General features: G+C 39.1%; 1 protein-coding gene across 8 annotated transcripts in view; it reads right to left on the reverse strand.

Annotated features, from left to right (window-relative positions):
• The window catches only part of TAFA5 (TAFA chemokine like family member 5), a 601,401-nt gene that overhangs the window by 170,632 nt on the left and 408,899 nt on the right, over nt 1–21,870 (reverse strand). The gene's annotated exons all lie outside the window — the stretch shown is intronic.

Raw genomic sequence — 21,870 nt, forward strand, 5'->3', positions numbered from 1 at the left:
AGTACAATTTAAGGTGAAGCACCTGAATATCACACCATATAAAAATTAACCAGATTAGCAACAATCTGTTCATGTTCTTACTTCGTCTTATTTAATATCAAATGTGTAACCCTGTCAAGGTTCCTCCCCCACTCTGAACTCTAGGGTACAGATGTGGGGACCTGCATGAAAAACCTCCTAAGCTTATCTTTACCAGCTTAGGTCAAAACTTCCCCAAGGTACAAAATATTCCACCCTTTGTCCTTGGATTGGCCGCTACCACCACCAAACAAATATTGGTTACTGGGGAAGAGCTGTTTGGACACGTCTTTCCCCCCAAAATACTTCCCAAAACCTTGCACCCCCACTTCCTGGACAAGGTTTGGTAAAAAGCCTCACCAATTTGCCTAGGTGACTACAGACCCAGACCCTTGGATCTTAAGAACAATGAACAATCCTCCCAACACTTGCACCCCCCCTTTTCAGGGAAATGTTGGATAAAAAGCCTCACCAATTTGCATAGGTGACCACAGACCCAAACCCTTGGATCTGAGAACAATGAAAAAGCATTCAGTTTTCTTACAAAAAGACTTTTAATAGAAATAGAAGTAAATAGAAATAAAAAAAAAAATTCCCCCTGTAAAATCAGGATGGTAGATACCTTACAGGGTAATTAGATTCAAAACATAGAGCACCCCTCTAGGCAAAAACCTTAAGTTACAAAAAAGATACACAGACAGAAATAGTTATTCTATTCAGCGCAATACTTTTCTCAGCCATTTATAGAAATCATAATCTAACACGTACCTAGTTAGATTACTTACTAAAAGTTCTAAGGCTTCATTCCTGGTCTATCCCCGGCAAAGACAGAATATAGACAGACACACATACCCTTTGTTTCTCTCCCTCCTCCCAGCTCTTGAAAGTATCTTGTCTCCTCATTGGTCATTTTGGTCAGGTGCCAGCGAGGTTACCTTTAGCTTCTTAACCCTTTACAGGTGAGAGGAGATTTCCTCTGGCCAGGAGGGATTTTAAAGGGGTTTACCCTTCCCTTTATATTTATGACAAACCCAAACATAATTTTAGGACTATCCCATGGTAGTGATCATAAAAGTGTAATTCTAGACTTTCCAAAACATTTTTAAGGTCTCAGATTTTGTACTCTCCCTATGATTTCTTCTAACAAGTCATGAGAAAAACACGATGCAACTTTAACATATAACATTACACATATGAGGATTAAGGGTCATGTCCTGAGCTGGTGTAAACAGGCATATCTCCACTGAAACCAATGCAATGACACCAGTTTACATCACCTATGAGTCTGGTGCTGGCCTAGAGCTTTTTATGTTTAATTATGATGTGATTTTTTTCATTCAGTAAGATTTTATATGTTTTAAACACACAAACACACCCCCTTAAAATTAACAAAATTGCAAATAATTCTCAGAAATGACAAAATAGTCAAAATATGTGTGCGTGACTTGAGGGGAAATGCAATACCTGAAGATCACATTTTTAACTGCCACAGTCAATACAAATCCAGCAAATACAAAGAGAAGTAAATTGCCCCCAAATCTATGTAAATAAAAATGCGGTTATTAAATTTGTGCACTCAATAGGTCTCTAACTATCCAAAAACAAAAGAGATGAAGCTAATGGAAAATCGAAGAAGAGCATGTGTACAATATACTACAGCACAAAGAGCAGAGAAGACACTCAGATTTTCAGGCCAAAAGGGACATGATAAATTGATCATCTAGTCTGATGTCCTGCATAACACAGGCAATAAGACTTCCCTGCTCCAAGTCCAGTAGCTGTGGCTGACTTAGAGCACATCTTTTAGGAAAAAAAAAAACCAGTCTGGACAGCAACTTTTCCAGTTTTTTGTCAGAAGCTGGGAATGGGCGATAGCGGATGGATCACTTGATAATTACCTGTTCTGTTCATTCCCTCTGGTGCACCTAGCATTGGCCACTGTCAGAAGACAGGATATTGGGCCAGATTGGACCATTGGCCATTCTTATGTGCTTTCGTTCAGTTATGGAGAATCCACGACAATCCTTTGTAAGATGTTCCAGTGATGAATTACCTTCACTGTTAAAAAAATTGCACCTTATTTCTAATCAGAATATGTCCAGCTTCAAATTCAAGACATTGGATCTTATTATATTTTTGTCTCTTAAATTGAAGGGCTCCATGTTATCGAATTTCTGTTCTCCATGCTGGTACTTACAGATTGTGATCAAGTCACCCTATAATCTTCTCTGTGATAAGCTAAATCCATGGAGTTCTTTGAATTGATCACCTAAAGATATGTTTTCCAATTCTTTAATCATTCTCATGAACCTTTTCATTTAACAACCTCCTTCTTGAATGGTGGATACCCAAACCAGACACTATATTACCACAGGGACTCCACTAGAAACACACACACACTCAATGATTATTCCCAGTTTACAGTTATACTTTGAGACCTATCAGTTAGCCAGTTTTTAATCCTTTTAATATGTGACACATTGATATTCTATTGTTATAATTTGTCAGTCAAAATATCAGACGATACCAAGTCAAATGCCTTCCAGAAGTCCAAGTATATTGTATAAACTCTATTTCCTTTATCAACCAAACTTTAATTTCATACAAAAACATATCAAGTTATTTTAATATGATCTATTTTCTATAAACCTATGTCAACCGGCATTAATTATATTACTCTCCTTTAATTGTTTATTATTTGAGTCTTGTATTAGCCGTTCTATTATTTTGCCCAGGATAGATATCAGGCTGACAGCCGTATAATTACCTGGGCCATCCCATTTACCCTTTTTAAATATTGGCACAATATTAGCTTTCTTCCACTCCTCTGGAGCTTTCACCGTGTTCTAAGATTTATTAAAAATCAACATTAATAGCCCAGAATGCTCCTCAGCTAACTCTTTTTAAATACACGGCTGCAATCTGGGATCCAGACCTGCAGATTTAAAAATGTCCAACTTTCGTACTCATTGTCTAACATCCTTCTTAGTTACTGCTGGAATAGAAAGTATTTCATTTTCTGATATGAATATATCATCTGTATTTTTCCCAAACACAGAACAGAAATATTTGTTGAAAGAAAATAAATTTTATGAAGCAGAAATATCTGCTAAAAATCACAACAAATACTCTGAAAATGCATATTGCTATTGACATAGGTGTTGTAATTTACAAGTCTAATTTGTGAAGACTTAAGATAAACTCAAAGTGAAGACAACTTGACCAAGAACAGTGATAAGTGCCCAAATACCATTTGTATATGACCACAAAGCAACTTATTTATCTGTCATTCTTTGCTGCTGTATGTGCAAATTTTATAGTACTAATCAACACGTGGAGCAAAAATGAAAGACAAAAAAGTCTCATAACCCAGCTAATATGTGCCTTTGAAGAAGGTTCTGTAAACAATTTTTTTTCTTTTATATGGAATCAACCAGTTCAGTGTATGCAAATCTTCTCAGTCTCCGAGATAAACCTTTGTAAAACTCTGAGATTACCAGAAGGATTTTACTTGATTATTGTTCAATATAATTTTACTTTCAAATTAATCAACAAAGTACTTTTTCAAACTAGTGAAGTAATAATTTATCTCATTCCTTGACAGCAACAGAACAAAGCTCTAGGGGGGGAGTTGCTTAAAAAGATTGATAATCTTTAGTATAGCAGGCTCATAGCAGATTGGGGAACAGAGGATTATATTAACAAGGGAACAAAAGATCAAGTGTTGAAAAGAATGCAATAAAGAGTGAAGTCCCTACTGATACAAAAAAGGGGGAGGGGTGGCATCGTATATAAAAACCAGTGAATGTAGAGAAATGAATGCACTTTCTCATTACCACTAAAACTGTTTTATCACAGTTGAAAGGTCTTTGTTTTGTTTTTTAAAAGATTTACAAATAGCATTACTGGATGGTCAGGATTATCCAATGGTACCACTGATTTGTTTGTTGCCTCAATGTCTGAATGAGACAAGGATGTGGACAAGAGTGAGCTGACGGGTGCTCAATCTGGGTAAGGCTCAGGAGATGCTCATAAATGTGAGGAAGAGAATGAAAGATATAGCCAGGATCCCTCCCCCTTTGATTGAATATGTTTGCCCACCATTTGCAACCGGGACGTGTGTTGGATGCCCAGTTGTTATTAGATGATCAGAAACAAAGGCAGTGCTCAGGAACACATCTTAATACGTACACCTCACTGGGCGAGTGAATCTATTTCTTCCAGATGCAGACGTTACTTCTGTGATCTATGACTTAGGCTACATCTTCACGGCAAAAAAGAGATGGCTATCTCAATATAAAATCCTAGTGGAGACACTGTAACTAGTGGAGGCAAACCTCTGGTGCAGAGTATAGTGTTGGCCTTGGTTAGCTACCTTCCGGTTAAAAGCTACGTGTGTCTTGGCTCCAGTTGGATTTTACATCAAGACATATCTTGAGTTAGCTACCTAGATGTAAAACCACACTAATTTGCAGTGAAAATATAGCCTTTGTCACCTCAAGATTGAATTACTTCAGTGCACTCAACCTTCGGACAATCTGAAAATGAAACCAGCGCAGGATGCAGTACGCTGATGCTGTGTGGTGACAATTTATGATCATTGTGTCCCTGGATCTGCAATGGCTTCTGGTTTTAATTTAAGGGCCATTTTTAATCCATAAATCTCTGAATGGCCTGGGACCTTCCACCTCTCTCCTCATACTTCACTGTCACAGTTCTGATTAAGAGAGGTGCTTGAGGGGAGCCCTCTCCATATAAGAGATAAGGGTCTGGCAGTAAAGGGTTTTCTGTGGAAGCCCTCATCTCTAGAACAGGCTCCCCGTTCCTGGTTTGAAATAGCTGAGGTCTGTTGACCTTTATGCTATGATGCAAGATGTATTTATTTGTGCAGACTGCTCTAGAAGGCAGGGTTTGATCTTCATGAGGGAGGGGAGCATTGCGTTTTGTAGGGTGTTGAGTTCTGCTGTCTGTCAGGGGTTAAGCTGCAATTTTAGTTTTATTGTTCTTGTCTGGAGTCTTTGACAGGTGCTTCTTTTTATTACTACTGCAGAAATCCAAATAATAAATAGAGATTGTGGTGCCTCGCTTTATGAAATTGAGGCTATTCATGTTTTTCTTTTGTAGCTTCCCTGATCTAAATTGCAACATAGATCCCATGGGGAATGGAGTAGGCACAATTGTCTGTGCATTGTAGTAGGACATTGCTCTTTTGTTTACTTAGAACGTTGCCATTGTTATGCTTAAAATAAATCTATGAAGCACGGTTAATTTACTTAATGGTTTGCAAACACAAATTGTCAGTTTCCCAGCCCTTCTGAAACTACTGGGTCTCTAGTGGATACATTTTGCAGTGTACACCTGACCTGTGAGTGAAAACGTCTGATCTTTCTCTCTGCATGCTCACACACCAAAAAATTGCTGAAACCATAATATGATTTCAATTAATTACTTCTGCAACCCAAGGAGGATAGCTATCCAAGTAATAAAACTGATGATAAAGCTTTAAAATGGGGTGCCCATTTCCTACTCCCACCAAATATTAAAAAAAGGTCTGTTGCTGAATCGATTTACAGCTTTTCATCCAAATTCGAATTCATCCTAAATGTACATGGCACAGCCATTCCTTTCAATGGAAACCCATATTTGTACTGGGCTTCAGAGTTTGGTGGAATTTAGAATGTTTCTTTCAAAATCTTTATTATAAGCCTAATAGATTAAAAGTTATATTGCCATTGAGAAAAACATGTATAGCATTTCAATGCTTTTATCAGTTGAAGTAGTCCCTGCTTCCTTAAATGGGGGAAGTAGATGTCTACACTCCTTTGTGAAAAGCCAGCTTTTCTGATTAATTCAATTTAGCAGAAAACTCTCCCTTGAAATACACTTGGTTCATTAGGGAATGCTACACTTAATTCACTACTAAAATAAGCAATACAATTTCAGTAGTGTGCAGGTCTCTTGAATATTTGTTCTCTCATTTTTTATTATAATAATATCCTGTAAATACCAACATGGCGTGCTTTTCTATTTCCACACATCTTGCAAACATTAAAGTAACCCCACATTAGGTTGGTTTACGGCCAAAATTTATAACATAATCAGAAGTAGTCTGTTGTTGTTGTTTTAATTTCAGTGAAAAGTTCTCTTTCTTAATATAAACATTCCCTTTAAGTGTTTGCAGTTCAAACACTGCAGTATTATGACAATCCATTAAAACATTGTTTTAACAGCATCTCTTTAGTTAATATGCATAGCACTCCTGTGAGACCAAAAATATTTTACACCATTTTACTGAAAGGCAGCGATGTTAAGTGACACGCTGAACACCCATGAGTGAACCAGGATCAGATTTTAGTAGTCCTCTCTCCTTTGATGATGCAGTGCCCCTTTCCAACTTCCTTTATTTATCCAATCAGTATATTTAGACAGATCCACCTGTCTTTTTGTAGGATGGGGGTAAATGTCTTTCATGATATCGCTAGCAACAGTTTATGTTTCTCACAAGGGGCAATAATTGAACTATTCAGGCAGTCTGGGAGCTGCCAAGTTTTAGATTAATTTTAAGGGACTAGCATAATTATCAGGGACTCAAAACCATTTTTTTTTTCCAGACTGTTCTTAAAGATCTTGTCTTCTTCAAGAAAAATCCACTAAATCTTACATTCTTTGTCTCATAATTTGCACTATGATCTTTTATTATCATACAGTGAGTTTTTATCACAGTGACATAGAGTAGAAATAATTAACAGAGCCTATTTGGGTCTTGAGAAGTGAAAGGTCAGACCCCATAATTACCTATACTGTCCAGGCACAACTGCTACCATTGAAGAGGCACTACTCAGGTGTGAAATTGACAACCAGGAAAGGAAGCAGAATGTCATGTGCGTGGGACCAAGAACTAAAGACCAGTCAGTCTCTTACGAGCACTCCTGTATGTCACATATTTATTCCAGGGAGAAGCAGCTCAGCCAAAGTATGCGATGCTGCAGCTTCTCATCACAGCCTTCTTCTTCACCCTCACCCTATTCCGCTAGGTAGCATGACAGTGCTCCACTGTACAGAGGAAGCTTCTCTCCCACAGATTACCAGATCACCTGCAACTTTGTGGCGCCTGCCTGCCTTTCCTATTCCTGCTCCACCCCTCTGGCTTAGACTCCACTTCTCCCACCACAGTTACAACACAACATCCTTTTATCAACCCTTCCCATCCAATTGCCACTAACTCTACCACCATTCCAATGTTTAAAACTCCAGTGCTGAAGGGTTTATACTCTTTTAAAAATCTTTTTACGCACTGTATATCCAACACAGCTAACCAAATGCATGCCTTAAAAGCATCAGAACATGGCAGACATTTTGAACCAAAAGAAAACAGTTGTTTACAATAAAATGATTAGAGTCTGGAGAGATGGAAAGATAAAATCCTCCTGAATTTTGAAGACTTATATCTTTCAACCTAATGCCATACTTCACTGATGTTTACAAATGCAATAGTCTCCCTTGGAGTTTGCTGTCTCTTAATTTCCATGAACACATGGATCGGCTTACTTTAAACAACAGCTGGAAAAGATGAATCACCTAGAACAAGATCCATGGGTTTCCATGTTAAAGCCCTGCCCGTATTATCACACAATCATAATTTCATCAAATCCATGAGCTGCAGGAGATCACACAACATTACAATTATTTATTGTCTAAAAAACAGGAAGCATAATGCACAGAAAACAGGTTCTCCCTGTCCTACACTATTTTGTTCTGTGTGTAGTTCAGATATATGCAAATATTTTTCTTTTTTAACATTTGATTTTTTTTCTTAGAAAAGGATAATGTGTAAGTGTGGAGCATTCATTATCCATACTTCAAACCATCCACAATCCACAGGATAAGAGTACACAGCATAACCTGATTACTCTCCCCAGGATGTTAGACAAACAAAAAATAAAACTGAGACGGTGTAATAAGTGCAATATGATCTGTGATTTCTGGGATTGTTGCTCCAAAGTTGCCAGACACTTCAGCTCTTTCTTTCTTTACATAGCCTGGTTACAACTAGTAGTGACCAATGGCTTCTATTTAACTTAAATTTCAGTCTTCCAAGCTTTTTCTGTCTCTAAAGTGATCTCTGTAGTGTCTTGAAACAAATCCAGGCTTACACACAGGTAGTCCAGTCAACGAGATGTTCGATCAAGAAGCAGACTGCTGAAACTCTGAAAATTCATTTGATTCAGGGCATCACATTGTACTTGGGTCTATAAACAAATGTTTGTTTGACAGGAGAGAGGGTTCAGCAATAGAGCTTCCCCAAACTTCAGAGTTACGGTTCACAAGAAATTTCAGTATTTTGCTATTTGTTTTCCTTCTTATTCTTTCGAGCTGGGGTGCCAGGGCTCCCTGGTGGAGCTGACAACCCTGGAACACCAGCAGGTTTCCAATGAAAACCTGCCTGTGTTTTGACATAAGTTTCATTGAATCTGTAACAGATTCTGCCTAACAGTTCGCTTGAGTGAAATCAGCACTTTCCAGCTAAACATAGTTTTGTTGTAACATTTCCAATCAGCTCTATTGAGGAAGGCTTCTTACATTACCCCACAAGCAGAAGCCATAGTTAGGCTGTTTACATTCCCAGAATGTAATGAACTGGGGACAGAGTGGGTAGTAGCTAGCATTACCACTAAGTAGCCAATGTCCAGGTATGCCCCATTGCCAACTGCACACATCAGCTAGTGCAAGAAGGGTATGCAAGCTACTCCTTTTAAAAGTGTAACAACTCCTGCAAGTAAGAGTGCTCCCTAGTTTCACAGGAGCATTCTGTGTTAGATCCGTGCAGAGAAAGGTAATTCTGATTTGCTGAGGATTTTGCTATTTAGAAATTCTTTTTTTTTTCTGATTAGTAACAACTCTCCAAAACGGAAGGAACCCAGGGATACCGGCCTGCGGGGCTACCCTGGAGCCACACACCCTGGAAAATAATCCACATAGCTGGCTGGTCCAGGATTATAGATCCTGGAAACACAGGCTCCCCAGAAGTTCACCGGGAGGATGGCTGAGGAGCAGGACAGGTGAGCTTTATGATTACTTAGGCCAAATCAGTCCATATCCGTCAAACATTCCAATTTCGCTGAATTTTTCAAACCAGCGCTATTCTGTGTGTTCCTGATCATTAAGGTTAGATTTCACTCTACTGCTGTTTACCACACAGGCAGCTAGCTCTCCACTGTTCAAGACCTGATCAGGCTCCGTGAGATGTCATACACAGACCACTTAGCATTTATTATATTCTCACGCCTTTGGCCTGCTTCTCATTTACACTAAGGCCTCTCTATACCACTCAAGCAGTCCATAGATTCCTCAGAGTGGGTGCAATTTATGCCCACTTTAAAATAACTTTACACTGCCAAGTAGTATAAAGGGACCTTAGTGTAAATGAGAGTTAAGGCCTTCTTGTGTCTCACCACTGCAAGGATCAGTTTTAAAGAAGCATATCAGGGCAAATACGGGACTTAAGAGCTACAAAAAGATAGTCAGTTCTGAAGCCTAACAACAAAGACACTTTTTGTTGTAACTGCTTTTTATAGGTTTATAGAATAAAGCAACACACAAAAAACCTAGATATTTTGAGCAAATACATTCAACAGATAATATGAGCAAGCTGAATTATATAATACAGCATGAAGTATGTACTATAACATGGTTCCTTTCCAAGGAAGGGGTGGTTATACCCTGGGATAGCCTAGGGATCTCATCTGGCAGTAGTCATTTCAAGCAAAAACACAAGGACGAGAGCAAAAGAATGTGTCTTGGCTTATAAGCACCTTGCTAAACAACAGCACTTCCTAACTTGTCTCTCAGACTCCCGTTAACTGACTTTTTGTCCCCTGTAATCCATCAGTATATTATACCACATCAAAGCTGAACTCCAGCCTCTTAAATTACTATATAAAAGACCACAAACGTTTTGGTTTGACTGCATGAGAAGGCTTTTTATTTAACAAATGGACGTTAGACCTCAAGATATTTGTCTGTTTTTTTATTGGTTCACCATTTACACCACTTCCCTGACTTTACTACACCAGAAGACCACAGTTGTGGTGAGGAACCCTCTCTCCTTCCAATAGAAAGCCAACAGTCAATTCCCAGATACCAGTAAATATTAAATAAGGATTCTGTAAGTTGAAAACTGGCAGCTGTTCCCAGTGAGTCCCAACAGCAGTGCTCTTATCTAATCATTTTTACTAGACAAGGGAATTTTTAAATGGGGACAAAATTCTTGACTCACAGGGCAGAACCACCAGGCACATTAGAATAACCTTCATGCAGTCTACAGCATAAATCACTGCTCCTTTTGCCAAATTTCTTGAGCCTCAATGGGCTGAGATACCACTAACAGCGTAACCTGCAATCATTTTATCTAATAACATTGCAGACAGAGAATATCATAGCTCCTTTTCCACACCTGGCTCATTTCCACTAAAAAATTCCATAACAGAATAAAGGCAGACATGTACACAGATCTAATTTGCATTTACACAGATCTGACATACAGTCAAAACATCTCTTTCTCAGAGTATGCATAGGTGCATACGTATATAATTACCACTACTACTTCTTATGAATATGAAGGGTATGTAAAATACATGAATATATGTGAAATGTGTAAGAACCAGGAATAAAAGGTTAATAGTTATTAAGTGGGTAACACATTTCCTACAAGATTCCCAATTACATATTTACATCTGGACCAGTCCACACAAGAGATCCACTTCCTGGACACTACGGTGCTAATAAGCGATGGTCACATAAACACCACCCTATACCAGAAACCAACTGACCGCTATGCCTACCTACATGCCTCCAGCTTTCATCCAGACCATACCACACGATCTATTGTCTACAGCCAAGCTCTACGATACAACCGCATTTGCTCCAACCCCTCAGACAGAGACAAACACGTAAAAGATATCTATCAAGCATTCTTACAACTACAATACCCACCTGCTGAAGTGAAGAAACAGATTGACAGAGTCAGAAGAGTACCCAGAAGTCACCTACTACAGGACAGACCCAACAAAGAAAATAACAGAACGCCACTAGGCATCACTTTCAGCCCTCAACTAAAACCTCTCCAACGCATCATCAAGGATCTTCAACCTATCCTGAAGGACGACCCATCACTCTCACAGATCTTGGGAGACAGGCCAGTCCTTGCTTACAGACAGCCCCCCAACCTGAAGCAAATACTCACCAGCAACCACACATCACACAACAGAACCACTAACCCAGGAACCTATCCTTGCAACAAAGCCCGTTGCCAACTGTGCCCACATATCTATTCAGGGGACATCATCAGAGGTCCTAATCACATCAGCCACACTATCAGAGGCTCGTTCACCTGCACATCTACCAATGTGATATATGCCATCATGTGCCAGCAATGCCCCTCTGCCATGTACATTGGCCAAACCGGACAGTCTCTACGTAAAAGAATAAATGGACACAAATCAGATGTCAAGAATTATAACATTCAAAAACTCAGTTGGAGAACACTTCAATCTCTTTGGTCACTCGATTACAGACCTAAAAGTGGCTATTCTTCAACAAAAAAACTTCAAAAACAGACTCCAACGAGAGACTTCTGAATTGGAATTAATTTGCAAGCTGGATACAATTAACTTAGGCTTGAATAAAGACTGGGAGTGGATGGGTCATTACACAAAGTAAAACTATTTCCCCATGTTTATCCCCTCTCACCCACCTCACTGTTTCTCAGACGTTCTTGTCAACTGCTGGAAATGGCCCAGCTTGATTGTCACTACAAAAGGTTTTTTCCCCCCTGCTCTCCTGCTGGTAATAGCTCACCTTACCTGATCACTCTCGTTACAGTGTGTCTGGTAACACCTATTGTTTCATGTTCTCTGTGTATATAAATCTCCCCACTGTATTTTCCACTGAATGCATCTGATGGAGTGAGCTGTAGCTCATGAAAGCTTATGCTCAAATAAATTTGTTAGTCTCTAAGGTGCCACAAGTACGCCTTTTCTTTTTACTAGGGGAGAGGTTGTTCTAGGTTTGATTTTGATAAATAGAGAGGAACTGGTTGAGAATTTGAAAGTGGAAGGCAGCTTAAGTGTAAGTGATCATGAAATGGTAGAGTTCATGATTCTAAGGCATAGTAGGAGAGAAAACAGCACAATAAAAATAATGGATTTCAAGAAAGCAAACTTTAGCAAACTCAGGGAGTTTGTAGGTAAGATCCCACTGGAAGCAAGTCTAAGGGGAAAAACAGTTAAAGAGACTTGGCAATTTTTCGAAAAGGCATTATTAAGGGCACAAGAGCAAACTATCCCACCTACATAGGAAAGAGCGGAAGTAGGGCAAGAGACCACCCTGGCTTAACCAGGAGATCTTCAATGATCTCAAACTCAAAAAAAGCAATCAATTTGCAAACATCTAGAAGATAATAAGGTGCTAAGTAACAGTCAGCACAGATTTGTCAAGAACAAATCGTATCAAAGCAACAGAATAGCTTTCTTTGACAGGTTAAGAAACCTTGTGGGTCGGGGAGGAAGTGGTAGATGTGGTATATCTTGACTTTAGTGAGGCTTTTGATATGATCTCACAAGACCTTCTCATAAACAAATAAGGGCAATCCACCTAGATGGAGCTACTCTAAGGTGCGTGCATAACTGGTTGGAAAACTGTTTCTAGACAGTAATTGCCAATGGTTCACAGTCAAGCTGGAAGGGCATATCAAGTGAGATCCCACCTGGATCACTTCTGGGTCCAGTTCTATTCAATATCTTCATCAATGGTTTAGATAATGGCATAGAGTAAACTTATAAAGTTTACAAATGATACCAATCTGGGAGAGGTTGCAAGTGCTTTGGATTATAGCATTACAATTCAAAATGATCTGGACAAACTGGACAAATGGTTTTAAGTAAACAAGATGAAATTCAATAGGAACAATGCAAAGTAATCCACTTAGGAAGGAACAGTCAGTTGCATACATACAAAGTGGAAAATGACTGCCTAGGAAGGAGTACTGCAGAAAGATTTGGGGGTCATAGTGGGTCACAAGCTAAATATGAGTCAACAGTGTAAAACTGTTGCAAAAAAAAAAAAAAGCAAACATCATTCTAGAATGAATTAGCAGGAGTGTTGTAAGCAAGATCTGACAAGTAATTCTTCTGCTCTATTCCATGCTGATTAGGCCTCAACTGGAGTATTGTGTCCAGTTCTGGGCACCACATTTCAGGAAAGATGTGCAGACATTGGAGAAAATCCAGAGAAGATCAATAAAAATGATTAAAGGTCTGGAAAACATGACCTGTGAGGGAAGATTGACAAAAAATTGTTTGTTAGAGTGAAGAAGAGAAGACTTTGTGGACACAATAACAGTTTTCAAGGAGGAGGGAGAAAAATTATTCTGCCTAACCTCTGAGGATAGGACAAGAAGCAATGGGCTTAAATTGCAGCAGGGGTGGTTTAGGTTGGACGTTAGAAAAAATTCCTAACTTTCAGGGTGATTAAGCACTGGAATAAATTGCCCAGGGAGGTTGTGGAATCTCCATCATTGGAAATTTTTAAGAGGAAGTTAGACAAACACCTGTCAGGGATGGTATAGATCAATGGTTCCCAAACTTGCTCCGCCGCTGTGCAGGGAAAGCCCCTGGAGGGCCGGGCCAGTTTGCTTACCGGCTGCATCTGCAGGTTCAGCCGATTGCGGCTGCTGAACCTGCGGACGCGGCAGCTAAACAAACCGGCCCAGCCCGCCAGGGGCTTTCCCTGCACAAGCGGCGGAACAAGTTTGGGAACCACTGGTCTAGATAATACTTAGTCCTGCCATAAGTGCAGGGGACTGGACTAGATGACCTCTTCCAATCCTATGATTCTATGATTCTCTTGCAGAGACCTCACATGCCACTCCTCAAAAGTGGACACAGCCTTCCTTCTAACCCTATGATTATATGTAGCTTCAGTAAGAGCCAACGGTAGGGTTTTTATTAGTTGAAATGACTACACATTTTGTGCAAACAAAGAGGGATGGTATTAGAGAATTTTTTATACCAATTAATGGAGTATCTATCAGGGCCTGTAACTTTACTTTCTGAAATTTAATAATTTATTGGGTTTAGTTAAAGTAATGTCATCCTCTATTGTGCAATGTATTTCCTGTTAATTAGGAAAATTTTAACTTCTGCAGGAGCATTTTGATGTCAGCTGGAGTCTGTTGCTCCTCAAGATCATACAGCTGTCATAGAAATTCAGGAATCTTTTAATAATAACATGATGATAAGTAGTTTAGCTTAATATGTCATCCTTGAATTATACATAAGAGGTAGTGCTGGGCTTTATGTGAAGTGGCCAACATTTTGCTAGATTTGTTGCCAAAGTTAAGGACTTTATTTCTTACAAATATTTATTACCTTTTTCAGCTAAGAGATGGTCTACATATCTCAAGAATTTAGGGTCAGGGTTTTCCCTACTTTTTGTTGAAAGACACAACCTTTATCACCGTCCAATTTTCTCTCAAACCCTTTTTAAATATATCTGAAGTCAATGTTCTGAAAATGCCAGATACAATAATTTTGTTCACCAAGTATTAGCTCTCATTTTGGCTGATGAAAGAGCCCTACAAAAGGCAGCCTTTTCTGAGGGCTGAGCAAGCAGTGCCACATTTCTATTGCATAGTGAGTATTTGGTACATATTTAATTTACCAAGAGTCTGGATTTGTCACTTTTGAAAAGCTGGCTCATTAGCTAGAGACCAACCTTGTTCACAATCAAAAATTTCCCTAGGATTTTGGGAATGTAGGCTTTCATATATGAGATGTAAAGGAATGAGAAAAGCTCAGCTCATTCGAAACATCTGCTTGTCCTAGGAAATGTCTGAGAATAAATTGGTCCTGGTTTGCACTTCTTATGTAACCAAATCATCCTAATCTAAGTGGCGATGGAGTAAAAGCTATCCCCTCCATCTATTGCCTGGTGTTTTTCTGCCCATCGTTGGAGGAACTCCAGAAGACACATTTTCTTTTAACTTTCATTAATTATTATTTATAATATGAGAGTCAATATTTGGATATTTATATTTTACATTCTATTATTTATAAGTCAAAATGAAACAGTTTGACCTTACTGTAACAAAACATTTCAATTTCCTGTCAAGATTATAATGCAACTGATACATTCCCACAAAACATTTATATTTTTGGCAAATGAGCGCTTTTTGAGAAAAAAATGTTCAGTCAGAAACACTAGACTAGGAATCAAGAGACCTGGGTTCTACTGCAGGCTCCACCACTGGCCTGCTGGGTAACCTTGGACAAGTCACTTCCCTCCTTTTGCCTCAATTTTCCCATCTGTAAAATAGGGATAGTGTAAAGCACTTTTGTAAAGCACTTTGAAAACTACTGTTAAAAGGTGCTATGTAGGAGCAAGGTGTTGTTACCATTACTCTTGACCATCCAATTGCTAGAACTGCAACAAGATAGCAAAACTCCAAAACATACCTGAAACTAATTAGATAACATTTTCAGTCCAACACCCACACAGGAACAAATGACATAAGGAAAGGGAAGGTGCTCTCTTTGGTGAAAAGAGGTTATTTAGATGAAGGCAATGAGTTATTTGAACTGTTTGATTATGAAAGAAAGGTTTACTTTGACAGATTTTGTTGTTTATATTTTAATATTTGATCCAAAGTGACCAAAGTTTCCAAACGCACATATAAATGTTCCTCATCACATGTTCATTTGTATTTGGGTTCTATAGATAAGAACTAAAGGAAATAACTATGATTACATTTTATGAAAGCTAAATGGAAGATGACAAATCCTCAGTATTTTTCAAAAGATAACTTCCCTTTAAAGTATGAAGGATGCTTTTACACATGGCTAAGGTAATTGGATAATTTATAATCTGCTTGGAAAACCATGCATACTTTCATCTATGAAGCAATTCATTCTAAATCCTTTGTAGTCAACACACAAGTCTACAAAGACATTTACCATCCCCCTTTATTATTTGTTCATGGTTATTTATAACAAAAAAAAAAATTCTAGTTTATTACCAAAATAACTGATAATGAAATTATAATAAAATCCCAATGAGATGTTAAATTTTATTATTCAATTCTATTACATTCAAGTCACAAGTATATTTTAATCTATGATATTGTCTGAAATTTAAGAATGCTTCCCAAGTTAGAGAACAGAGGCATTATATGAGACCTTGTTCACTTTAACCACCCCGCCTGTAATTGCTTTTGAAGAAATGCAGATGATAAGCCTAGCCTCACTGAAGACAAGGGCAAAATTCCTACTGACTTCAGTGGGGGTAGGATTTTACCCAGAAAGTAAAGAATATAATATCAGACACACCAGCTGAACTATTATCTCCTTACCAGAACTGTGATATGAAAATACAGCACTAAGTTATTGGACAAAAGAAAATTAAAATTGATTCAAGTTAGCACCCAGTGCATTTAGATCCACATATTTTTTAAAAAAATAATAATTCAGGTTTCCCAAACAGGGCACATTAAAGGAGAAGGAATTCAACCATGCTGAAACAGAATGAGTCCAGATTCACTCCTAGTATAATGGCATTACATTAGGAATTACTTTGGCCCATTTCCTTGTGCATTAGGTCTTCAGTGTGTATGGTATTAAAAATATATATAATTAAAAAGACCCAGAGAAAACCCTACTGATTTTCTTTTGTACATGTTTCACATCTCTTTAATATTACTGGTAGGGGATATATGGTATCTGTCTGTAATATCAGATAGACAGCAGTAATTAAGTGTGTTTAAATATCCAGAAAAGCAATAACAATAATCACCACTTAAGCTCCCATCCTGTAAGCATTTGCTTGGCTTTATACAAGTTGTCCCATTGACATAAACCTTGTACACACTAAGTGAGTTTTGCTCATATAGTTATACAAACAAAATCCTCCAGCGTGCGTGCAATTATAGCAATAAAAAATGCGTATGATGTAAAAAGTGTCTACACTAGGGTTTTTACAGGCATACATATGTTGGTAAAAAACACCTAATAATAATAAGACTCCTAAGAACTTCAAAGCCTTGTGCAAACATTAAGACTACATACTCCTGAATTTGGTAAAGAAGGAGGGGGAAAATCAATGTTAACTGTACAAAATCCAGTGATACTACTCAACAACTCTAGTATCAACCTACACATACCTATAAATATAGAAGAAACTATTAATAGATCAAGAAAAGATAAGATAGAAGGTAAAGAAGTGGCAGCAAGAGTTGCCTGTGGTAGGAACAACATTAGTCCCATTGATAATTTAGACTTTCCATCCCCACTGTATGTATCAGGCCCTATGTATGATTAAAGAACTGAGGAAAATATAAGGCAGAAGAGTTCTACAAATAGTGAAATAAAATTCCTGTGTAAGCAGATGGTATTTCTACTAGGGCTGTCGATTAATCACAGTTAATTCAAGCAATTAACTCAAAAAATTAATGGTGATTAAAAAAATTAATCGTGATTAATCACAGTTTTAATCGTACTGTTAAACAATAGAATAACAATTGAAATGTATTAAATATTTTTTGATATTTTTCTATATTTTCAAATATATTGATTTCAATTACAACATAGAATACAAAGTGTACAGTACTAACTTTATATTATCATTATTTTATTACAAATATTTGCATTTGTATTTTTCAACTCACCTCATACAAGTACTGTAATGCAATCTCTTTATCTTGAAAGTTGAACTTACGAATGTAGAATTATGTATAAAAAATAACTGCACTCAAAACCAAAACAATTTAAAACTTTAGAGTCTACAAGTCTACTCAGTCCTACTTCTTGTTCAGCCAGTCACTTAGACAAACAAGTTTGTTTACATTTATAAAACTGTTTACTGTTTACATTTATATGCTGCCGGCTTCCTATTTACAGTGTCACCTGAAATTGAGAACAGGTGTTTGCATGGGGACTTTTGTAGCCAGCACTGCAATGTATTTATGTGCCAGATATGCTAAACATTCGTATGCCCCTTCATGCTTGGGCCACCATTCCAGAGGACATGCTTTCATGCTGATGACACTCGTTAAAAAATAATGCGTTAATTACATTTTGACTGAACTCCTTGGGGGAGAATAGTATTCTCCTGCTCTATTTTACTCACATTCTGCCTTGTATAGCATATTATAGCACTCTTGGATGATGACCCAACAACAAGGATGTTGTTCTTTTTAAGAACACTTTCACTGCAGATTTGACAAAACGCAAAGAAGGTATCAATGTGGGATTTCTAAAGATAGATACAGCACTCAACCCTAGGGTTAAGAACCTGAAGTGCCTTCCAAAATCTGAGAGGGACGAGGTTTGGAGCATGCTTTCAGAAATCTTAAAAGAGCAACACTCTGATGTGGAAACTGCAGAACCTGAACCACCAAAAAAGAAAATCTTCTGCTGGTGGCATCTGACTCAGATGATGAAAATGAACATGTCTCAGTCTTCACTGCTTTGGATAGTTATCAAGCGGAACCTGTCATCAGCATGGACACATGTCCTCTGAAATGGTGGTTGAAGATGAAGGAACATATGAATCTGTAGCGCATCTGGCATGTAATGATCTTGTGACGCGGGCTACAACAGTGCCATGCAAATGCCTGTTCTCACAGCCCTGATTTCTGCCTTACTCTGGACAGACGATAGAAACATTGGATACTCTTAAAATTTACCCCATTCCTGAGATTTACCTTTATAGTTAAATTGAAAAAAATATATAAAACAAACATCAGCCTAAGCTTTCCCCCACAAGTACGCCTCTTCTTGCTGTTTTCCCTGGAGGACCCATTCTGTCCCAGACCTGACACCTGCTTCAGAGGAAGCTCCCACCACCTTTTATATCTTTGTGCTTCGGGGCAGGAACTTGAAATTTGGAGAGGGAAAATGCCCAAACGTGGCCAAGTTACAAGCTTTGAAAAATCTGGGACTGCCCAGGCTCAGGAGATGTATTCAGTGTAGTTGTAGCCCGACATCATCAAACTACAATCCATATTCGAAGGGGATCCCGTCCTGAAATACATCTTTCCTGAATCCTCTCTTCAGGCCTTTGAACAATGCCCCGACCTCTCCAAACTTATCATCAGAAGCAAACTCCCCACAGACCAGGACACACCAACTCAAAGAGACACCAGACCCTGCCAGAACAACAAATCCAAAACCTGCAGATGTATCTCCACTGCTAAAATGATCAACGCCCCTCACAAAGCACCTTTCAAGATTCATGAGTCCTACGCATGCCTATCTCAACATGTGGTGTACCTCCTCCAGTCCACTAAGTGCCGCAATAACAACTATGTGGGTGAAATGAGACAATCACTACACTCTCAAATGAACTCACACAGGAAAATGATTAAAATCAAAAACACCTAACACCTGTGAGTGAACACTTTCACAACGCGGTAACACCATATCTGACTTATCAGTCCTGATCCTTAAAGGAAACCTGAATAATACTTTCAAAAGACGAGCATGGCAGCTTAAATTCATAACTCTGCTAGACACTAAAAATCATGGACTGAACAGAGATCCTGGATTTATGGCTTATTACAAAAATTTGTTACTCACTAACACCCTGTTTTTGTCCTATGATGCACAGGTGTTAAAGGGCCACTCTACCTAGGCCTAAGGTATTCTACCTTAGAATATATCCTCACTACGTATGCTAAGCAATCCGTGCCACCTTGCATTTAGCAGTGATGCTGGGAGTACCTTTGCCAGACCTGAAGATGAGCTCTGTGTGACTCTAAAGCTTGTCTCTTTCACCAACAGAAGTTGGTCGAATAAAATATATTACTTTGTGCTCAGCAGAAGTTTGGCAGCTAAATTCTCCTAAAAGTCCATATGGACTGACCATACTCCATCCCCTCACAACTCCTACATGCCAAGTGGACTGCACATGTATCGCTCACAAACAGACTGAACATGTTCCATCATGAGACTGCAGGGGCTGAGCAGAATTTTCCCTGCCATTGCAGCTACTGGTGACTGCAGGCCACAAGAGACAGAAGTGGCACAGAACAGGAAAGGGGGACAGGGTCCAAAGGGGTCGGAAGGTCTGTGACCACTAAAGTACACTCCCCTCCAGAACCTGGAATGGAACCCCAGAACCTTCCTATTCCTCTGCAGTTAGCAAAATACTATGCACCACAGTTCATCAGAGGTTATGAAAATGTGTGTCTCAACCACCACTACTGGCTAGTCCACACACAGGATGACACCCTACTCCATTAGCTCAAGCACCTGTGAAAAAAGTCGTTTAAGTGACTTGCCCACCATTACATAAGAACTCCAGTGACATGCCTTACCTACTACACTGTATTTTCTCTTCCTGCAATCCCCTACCTCAGTGATCGGCAACCTTTGGCTTGCGGTCCACCAGGAAAAGCCGCTGACAGGCCGGGAAGCTTTCTTTACCTGTAGCGTCCGCAGGTTCGGCTGATCGCAGCTCCCACTGGACGCAGTTTGCCGTCCCAGGCCAATAGGGGCTGTGGGAAGGGCAGCCAGCACATCCCTCGGCCCGCGCCGCTTCCTGCAGCCCCCATTGGCCTGGGATGGCATATTGGGCTGCATTAGTACGAGCATTGCGTGCAGATTGAGGGAAGTGATTATTCCCCTCTATTCGGCACTGATGAGGTCATATCTGGAGTACTGCATCCAGTTTTGGGCCCTCCACTACAGAAAGGATGTGGACAAATTGGAGAGAGTCCAGCGGAGGGCAACGAAAATGATCAGGGGGCTGAGGCACATGATTTACAAGGAGAGGCTGAGGGAACTGGGCTTATTTAGTCTTCAGAAGAGAAGAGTGAGGGGGGATTTGATAGCGGCCTTCAACTACCTGAAGGGGGGGTCCAAAGAGGATGGAGCTTGGCTGTTCTCAGTGGTGGCAAATGACAGAACAAGGAGTCATGGTCTCAAGTTGCAGTGGGGGAGATCAAAGTTGGATATTAGGAAACACTATTTCACTAGAAGGGTGGTGAAGCACTCGAATGGGTTACCTAGGGCGGTGGTGGAATCTCCATCCTTAGAGGTTTTTAAGGCCTGGCTTGACAAATGATTTAGTTGGGGCTGGTCCAGCTTTGAGCAGGGGGTTGAACTAGATGACCTCCTGAGGTCTCTTCCAACTCTAATCTTCTGTGATTCCCCATATGTCAGACCAATGTATCTCCACCTTGATCTCAGAGTGACCACTTATACAGATGAAAGCGAAGTTTGGTCTCCAATTGCCCATTCAGGACTTTGCAGCAAGTGTGCCAGTGTGTGTCAACAGTGGTGGATTTTTGTGATGTTGGCTTTTATTAAGAGCTGGACTGAACCCCCAGCCCCCAATCATAATATGTAAGATACTGAACAGCTTTTATAATGTAATGGCTTTTGAGTTATATCCATAATGAACTATATTTGAATTGAACCTAGTGACTTCTGCAAGGCTCTATTAATGTTAATTATCTTTTAGGAACAGAGTATCTAAGTCATCCAGTCCTTGATGGCATTTTTTTCTTTTACAAGTACCAAAAGCACCTGTTTGGAGACTGGAAAATTATACAGAATTACATGTAATTTTAAAACAGAGAAGGGTAAAAAACAAGTAAGGTCAAGCATCCCTTTAACAGCTCCTTACAATGTCAAAAGAAATCCGATTCAATTTCTTGAGAACTATTAGATCCTGGCATTTGCTGAAGACAAATCTTTTATTAAAAAGAGGCATTAGTATTTATTTCAGTAGGATAGTAATTAAAAGACATGTCACTGAAATATTTATTTAATTGGTTTGAGGGGCTGGGAAATAAAA

This window comes from Chelonia mydas, chromosome 1 (genome assembly GCF_015237465.2).
Source record: "Chelonia mydas isolate rCheMyd1 chromosome 1, rCheMyd1.pri.v2, whole genome shotgun sequence".
Taxonomy (NCBI): domain Eukaryota; kingdom Metazoa; phylum Chordata; order Testudines; family Cheloniidae; genus Chelonia; species Chelonia mydas.